The sequence below is a fragment of the Meleagris gallopavo genome, chromosome 6 (assembly GCF_000146605.3).
Source record: "Meleagris gallopavo isolate NT-WF06-2002-E0010 breed Aviagen turkey brand Nicholas breeding stock chromosome 6, Turkey_5.1, whole genome shotgun sequence".
Taxonomy (NCBI): Eukaryota; Metazoa; Chordata; class Aves; order Galliformes; family Phasianidae; genus Meleagris; species Meleagris gallopavo.
The window spans coordinates 3,317,485-3,325,033 of record NC_015016.2 but is presented as its reverse complement, the minus strand read 5'-3'; the positions used below and the strand labels follow the sequence as shown (position 1 = coordinate 3,325,033).

Sequence of the window (7,549 nt, the reverse complement as noted above, 5' to 3'; positions counted from 1 at the left end):
AGAAGCTGTAATTCATGACTGAAAATGCAGTGGCGGAAATCCAAGCCAACGTGGACTTCCTGGACCTTTGGGGACCTGGCAGGATTCATGTAGTAGAAGACCTGACTGTTGACCCAGGAGCTTAGGCTGATCCAGAACAGTATGGTTTTCCCCTTAAAATGACACTGCTCAGAAGTATCAGCAGAGGTTTTTGACCTATTCAGGAGTGGAAACTCCAGTATTCCAGCTCTTCTTCCTGCTGAAACAGGAGCAAAAGCAGTAAGAAATGAATTTGGCTATTCTGATTTCCACAGCCAACACTCAGTGGCTCTAGAAGAATCATCTGGAAGGTACCTTGCACCATTCCTTGCCATGGTTTGCCAGCTGGGTGAGGATTTGGAGAGAAAAGCCACAGCTCTGCAACCGCTTCCTTCAGGGTCTGTGCTGAAATAGCATGCAGTGAAACCTCTTAGCAACTGAACACAACATTGCCCTTATTTTCAGTATCATCGAGGAGCGGGTGATGATCCACCTCCCATCAACAACTCACTCATTAAAAGCACTGAAATCTCATTAATGGTTGATTTTTTCATTTTGTGATGCGGGTTTCATTCAAACACATTGCACATGCCCCTACTCTTGTGATCCTTTCAAACCCAGTCCGTGTGCAGGCTTTGCTCGGCATTTCCAAGACTGGCAGTGAATTTTAATGCTAAATTATCAAAGTCACAAAGGGAAACAGAACCCCTCCTGAATGTAGCTGGGAATGGAAGAATATATTTACTAAGCTGTCAGGACAGTGGTTTTTTTGGCTACTCCTGATCTCACCGGATCTCAAAAGACACTGATGAAAAATATTGTGGATTCGCTTCTCTTTCCATTGAGACCAAGGCTGATGTTCTTGAATGATTTGCTTGCCCAGTTTTATAGATCATACACTGTGAGTAAATTTTGGATTGTGACAGCTCCTTAAAAGTCATCCGCTTGGAAAAAATTACTTGCTGTCAGAGGAATAAAAATAAGATGGTCTCTGCTTCTTGTACACGTTCAGGATGACAAGGAATGTCATAAACTTCAAGTGTTTTTCCTGATTCTGATTCAGCTTTTGGACCATTTTTGTTGTATTTCATTGGTGGAGGCATAAACGCAGTAAAGAGGAGGTGTTTAACTGATGGTTTTAAGTTGGATGTCTTGTATTTACGTAAGTGACAGTGGGATGGTACACACAAAGGGGCTTGGGCTGCCATCACCACGTTGTCTATAGGATCACTGCTAGCCCAGCCCAGCCCTGCAGGCACCTCTTGGCCATATGAGGATTTTGGTGTGGACTGAAACAGGTGAGCACTCACGGTACGAGCTCTGAGCATTTCCACAGAGCTACTCTGCTGGCAGCAGATTTGCTGACTGTAAGGAAGCACAAGCTGCCTTTGCACTCTGGCTTTTGTGATATGGCCCATGTCCAATCATGGGCCATGGCGTTACCTTTGCCACCTTTGTTCTATGAGGTTCCTCTCCTTTTTCTCTCCCAGGCTATGGCTTTCCTCTTTGTGGTTTGGACTTATTTTTCTGGTTGTCTCCAGGCCTTGGCTGGTATTAAAATTTCCCCCACAGCCTGTTTTCATTTGATACCTTGTCTATTTCTCTTGACATTGCTTGGCTAACATGGACACTCTAGCATAGTCCTTTGGCTTGAACAAATACTCAGGATATGTCATTTAAATACCCTGATTATATATTTATTTGCCTTCTAGCTTTCTTCTAGCCTAGGGCTCTGCACTTCTTCAATGACAGTAGGTTTGGCTGCACTCTAACAACCTCCCCATGGAGGCTACAGTAATGCTTTTTGTTACTGGTGTTTTTTAGAGCTAGCTTCTCCTTTTCAATTTTCTTTTCCGCTTTGAGGCCTTCCGAAGATCAGGATCATCTTGTATTCTTTTGCTCCTCTTAAACTTTGCTCCTCTGAAGTCAGTGGCTTTGAGTACCACAGACCTGGACGACCAACCACCAACCTGATGGGGAGTATAATATCACAGAATCATTAAATGGTTCTCACTCTTCTGCTTTGAGCTATTCACATACTTAAAAACTATGCATTGTCAGCCTATGTACTGCTGGAATGACAGTTCCAGTGCATGTTTGCCCAAGGAGGCTGTGGATGCCCCATCCCTGCAGGCATTCAAGGCCAGGCTGGATGTGGCTCTGGGCAGCCTGGTCTGCTGGTTGGCGACCCTGCACATAGCAGGGGGTTGGAACGAGATGGTCATTGTGGTCCTTTTCAACCCAGGCCATTCTATGATTCTATGATTCTGTGTTTCCTGTGGTATTTTCTCTCCATCAGGACAGCAGACTTAGCAGCCTTGCTCCCCATCAGTCTGTTTTGGGAACCAGTTCTGTGTGGCTCTGAGCGGTTCCCTCAGTGTCTTTTCAGATCCTGCTGAGCTGCCATTCTTGGTCCCCTAAGCCATGAAACTCTAGAAAGCAGAAATGCCAGATGAGGTGATGTGTGATTTATTAGACACTACATTACTATACCGTGTAAGCTGTAAAAATCAGGGGAATTTTGGAATTCATTTATGCGTCAACACTGTGGAGCAAGAAGTCACATCAGGAAGATCCTTGGTAGGAAAAAAGGCATCTGGACATCTTGATACCAGCAAAGTGTCATCGATTTGGAAGGGAACCATGGAAAAAGTACTGGAGAAATTGCTGAAAGGACTCCCTTGGCCTTTAGGAAAAATGAAAATAACAAAGCTGTTCAGTTTATTAAACAACACCATAAATGATTTATTGCAATTTTTCATAACCATATGAAATATATTAAGAGGAAAATATATGTCAGGAGTATAGTAATCAGTATCAAGTGGCAGATGACATTTTGATTTCTGATCTCACTTTAATGAGCATTCAACTAATAAAAATAGCCCAGATATCTGTCATGGAACATGCCAGCACATGCAAATTAGTCCTTGACTGATAGTGGAAATGTGTCTGCTTGTCTAAAACACATGGGTCATTTAAGCTGCACGTAAACCTCATACAAGACATGGGTGGAAGTGAATCCTATGAGAAGCCTCTGGTCCAAAATTGAAAGAACAGACTTGTAACAAAGAGATCTCATTCTGAATGGCATCATTTTATATGCTCTTCGCTTCTGGGAATGGGAAAGTTTTCCACGGTTAGGTAATCTCATTCCCTGCTCCAATGTGGACTGGATTCTGAAAGCAGAGCCACAGAGGTTCTGCTGGAAACCTGTCAGAAATAGTTCTAGTGATCCAGCTTCTGTCTCAAGCTCCTGCATGTCTCTGGGCAAAACAGACAACGTCTGGGCCCCGCGTCGGGGCAAATTCCCAGCTGTGATTTACGGAGTTCCTCATTGGGTTTTCTTTCTGGTTATCTCTGGACTTCTCCAAAATCCCATTGTGCAGATACAGTTTCTTTCTAGTTTGAGCAATCTGATAAAAGAAATAATGCAGTGCTTATGACAGTAGAAGTCACAGGCTTCCCTGCAGTGAGGAACTCCAAGTCAAACACTGAGCACTCCAACCCAAAGAGGTTTTTCTGTCCTAAAGGAAGAGACAAAGAGCAGACGCACTTTCTGTAGCGCTTTGTTTTTGTAAACGTTTTGCAAGCAAGGAAGTGCCAGCTTATGCAATTGTTTCCCACTTGGGGTCCACTTCATGCCACAGACTATCCTCATGACCTTGTTCTGAGCTTTAGAGCCCAGCTGTTCTCTGAAACCAGATGTGGTGGTTGCAGAACAGGATCATAGAATCGTTAAGGTTGGAAAAGACCTTTAAGATCATCGAGTCCAGCCCCACCCCACCATGCCCACTGACCATGTCCCTCAGTGCCACAGCTCCACGGTTCTCAAACACCTCCAGGGATGGTGATCCCACCACCTCCCTGGACAGCTGTGCCACTGCATCACCACTCTTTCAAAGGAATAAAATTTCCCTAGCAGAAGCCATCAGACACTGCAGCACTTGGACTGCAGGGTGGTTATCACCCCTTGGATGGCAAGTAGAAACAATTACCACAACCTCTTTCCGCTGCAGTGTCCATAACCATCAGGTCTACCCCTGGGCTCCTTGTTGCACAAAGGTAACATTTCAACACACAGAAGCAAAGAGTTCTCCTGATTTGCTTCCCTTGAATGGGGGTTGGACAGAGGGGAAGCACGAGATAATGAGCTTCGACCTTAACTGTAGGCAGCTTTAGTTGGGGTGACAGATTCCTGCTTTGCTAATGCCTTGCATGGACTGCCCAGCCCTGTGTCTCCTGGCTGCCTGTGTTGCTATACTTGTAACACTATTAATATTTGCATGTCTGAAAATGTAACGCAGGCATTTAGGGGGATGCCTCTTGCATTCCTGCCCTATGTCACAGAGGTGCTTTTAGCTATTCAAAGCAGAAACATAACCCTCACTATTGTGGACTGCGGGGCGTGCACTGGCATTGCAGCTCAGCTATGTTATTGGCCATTAAATTATCCACTCCCTTTCTAAATCTGGCCACAGGACTCGACTTTGCAGACTTTGGCAGGGGTGAATTCCACAGGATGTGGGTCCATTTCCTCTAATTTCTTTTAAATACGTCCACTAGTTAACTTTACTGACTATTTTCCTGTTCTCATTTCAGGGAGCAGGGGTGAAGTGCAGGGGGATGGAGCAGCTCACACGGTCGCACTTCTGTTCCCCTCCTGCTGCAGCTGGGTGCTCACCTTCCCATTGCCTTGCTTGGCCTTAGCAACTTATTGAAGATGCCCAAGTAAGAAACCTCCTTGCTCCTTCTGCAGTCATGTCAGCAGATGCTACTCCTCCAGAGAGGCTGATTCCATTTAGCTTACGGTTTATTCATCTCTGCAGGGATGCTCCATCCCTGGAGGCGTTCAAGGCTGGGCTGGATGGGACCCTGGGCACCCTGATCTGGTGCCTGATTTAGGGTTTGGCACTAAGGATGACCTTTGAGGTCCCTTCCAACCCATGGGGCTGAGGCTTCGGTGTCCTCTTCTCCCTTGCCTTCATCCATGCTCAACACTGGGGTTTTATGCATTCCCAGTTCAGGCCAATGTTTTTCTCTGCAGCACCTCAGTTTCACTGGGAAGAGGCAATGATGTGCAGAGCTGGGAGCTGCTACTTCTCCCCAGCTCTTCACCTGGTGCTGAGTCTGGGTCTGCCCTTCATGTGGTGCTGTGAGGTGGGAAGGGGAAGGAGACAGAATTCCTCCCAGCATAGGGAGTCCCAGCACAGGGATCTATAGTCTGGCATGGCCCAATCTAAATGCTCCAATTTGGTATTTTGATTCACTGAGAGTGATATTTATGGGCCTTTTGGAGTCCTTAAAAATATAAAATCACGGAATCACTGTGGTTGGAAAAGACCACTGTGCTCATTAAACATGCAGTCAGGAGAGGGATCAACCCTTACTGACTACAGCACTTCTTAAATATCTCCTGAATTTGGGTATTAATAGGAATTGAAACCATTTGGTAGTTTTCTTACCTTTTTTCCTCCTCCTCTGTGCTATTGAGAATTGCCCTACATTCCCTTAAATTGCCACTAGTTATTTATTAGCTCCCAGTGAGAAAGAGAATTTTGTATTTATTGGGTATTTAAACATTTTTATCACTGATTCTGTTCAAAGAAGAACTTTTTTTGCAGGAAAGAAATTACAAAATGCTGATCTCACAGACTGTCTCAGTATTTCATTTTGATAATGCTGAACTGGTCTGTTATGAGACTGGTGAACTGCTTCATTTTGGTGATACAGAGTGCTTTTATTTTGAAAATGCCACGACATTACAGTTTGTCATAAAGTGAAATATAATGTGAGAAATGTCAAATGGCTTTGAAAGCAGCAGCTTGTAAAATACAAGTCAAAGCTGAATGAATCAAAATAATACAGTGGATAGATACATTTTGTTTACCAAAAAGGATTATTTAAACATCACTGAAATGAAATGGGAAAATAGAAGCAATGTTTCAGCACTTCTCAATGATGTTTTCCAGCATTCCCAGATGTCAGTGAAATTGCTGCTCTAGCTGTAAATCTGTTATCTTAAACCTCCTCACTGCTCAGCTCTCACTCTTTTCTATAAGTGACACAGTGCTGTCTCGTAATTCATTTAACTTGGGATTTTGTCTTTCTTTCACCATCTAAAATATAGATAGAATTTCCAAGGTAATTCTGGACACTCACAAGCTTCTGGGCAAAGAGAGACAGGATCCTCCATGGACTCGTTTCACCCTCATGTGGTGCTTGAGTATCTGGGATGAATCACCTAACACGGAGGCTGGGATGACTTTCCTACAGCTGCCTCAGTTTGCCTGGGAGAACGGGTCCTGCTGATGTTAGTGGTTTGGGTCACCTGAGGATGACCCAATTCCATGGGCTGGAGCAGAGGATGACCTTTCAACAACAATAGGACACAGCAAGTCTTCATCAGGACAAACATCTCCTGACTGTACCACAGCACAGATAGGAAATGCACATCTGACACTCAGGGGTGGATAATAGATAATGTCCCAGTGCACACCTCACCACAGATGGAGTATGTTCACCAGGAGGGTTTGGTGTTGGATGGAGGAGACACTGGGTGGAAACTTTCAATGTCCATGAGTTCAGACTGGAATATCTTGACCCCTTTTAGTGATCTGTGGACTTCACCAAGACAACGGTTTCCATGTATCTCAGAGGAAACTGAGCAACTTCTCTAAGCAAGAAATACACAGATTTCTCTTACCTAGCGCAGGGCACTCCTGGAATATATTGAGGTGTAACCATAATAGAAGACGCCAGCAGCAGTGTCCTATGGAGGCTTTGGAAGAACATCAGTGTGACATGCGCCATAGTTGAAACAGTAAGTGTTCATTTTTCCTCTGAAATTCTTTCTGTTCTTCATCCAAGAGAGAATCCCTTGAACTTCAGTTCCCCATCAGTGGAAGGAGCAGCAGATCTTCAGCAGCAGCAGTAACAGCCCTCACAAAACTCAGAGGTTGGAAGGGGACCGAAGGAAAAACACTCTGCAGAGGTTACCAGGCCAAAGCCCTGGGGCAACTGAAAGCTAAATTAAAAGGGGGAAAAAAATGAATATCCCATACTAAACCAAAAACCAAAACCCTAATGAAAACACTAAAAGCAATGATTAATATGACAACTGGGCAGCTTTCCCCGAAGACACGAATTCCCATCAGGGTAATCAAATTTGTCTTAAAAATGATAAATAGCTCTACCACTAACCTAAAAATGTACCTTGATCCCACCAAGCTCAATCTCTTCAAACACTAGCTGCTTCATTAAAAATAAAAAATAAAAAAAAATTAAATAAACAAATAAAACAAAACCCACAGTCCCAACACAGACTTTTTCAAAGTTACCTCAGTCTTTTTGGCTGTTCAATCCACTCCCTGGTGTCTAGGTGTAAACAATTCCCAAAAAGAGACGTCTGTATCCTTGAATTCCAGAAAAGGTAGCGCTTTGTCTTTCTTTCCCAAGAAGGCTGTCTTTATGCTGAGTTTCTCAACCAAACCAGGGATGTTTAGGCCTTTTGATTATTTTTCCCTTCCTTTTT

The 7,549-nt window shown here is 44.1% G+C and overlaps 1 long non-coding RNA gene across 1 annotated transcript; it reads left to right on the top strand.

Moving 5' to 3' along the window:
• Positions 1-4,478: 4,478 nt before the first annotated feature.
• LOC104911324 lies at positions 4,479-7,535 on the top strand. Its single transcript, XR_793822.2, has 3 exons — positions 4,479-4,539; positions 4,618-4,746; positions 6,146-7,535. It is a non-coding gene; the product is annotated as an uncharacterized LOC104911324 (long non-coding RNA).
• Positions 7,536-7,549: the final 14 nt, after the last annotated feature.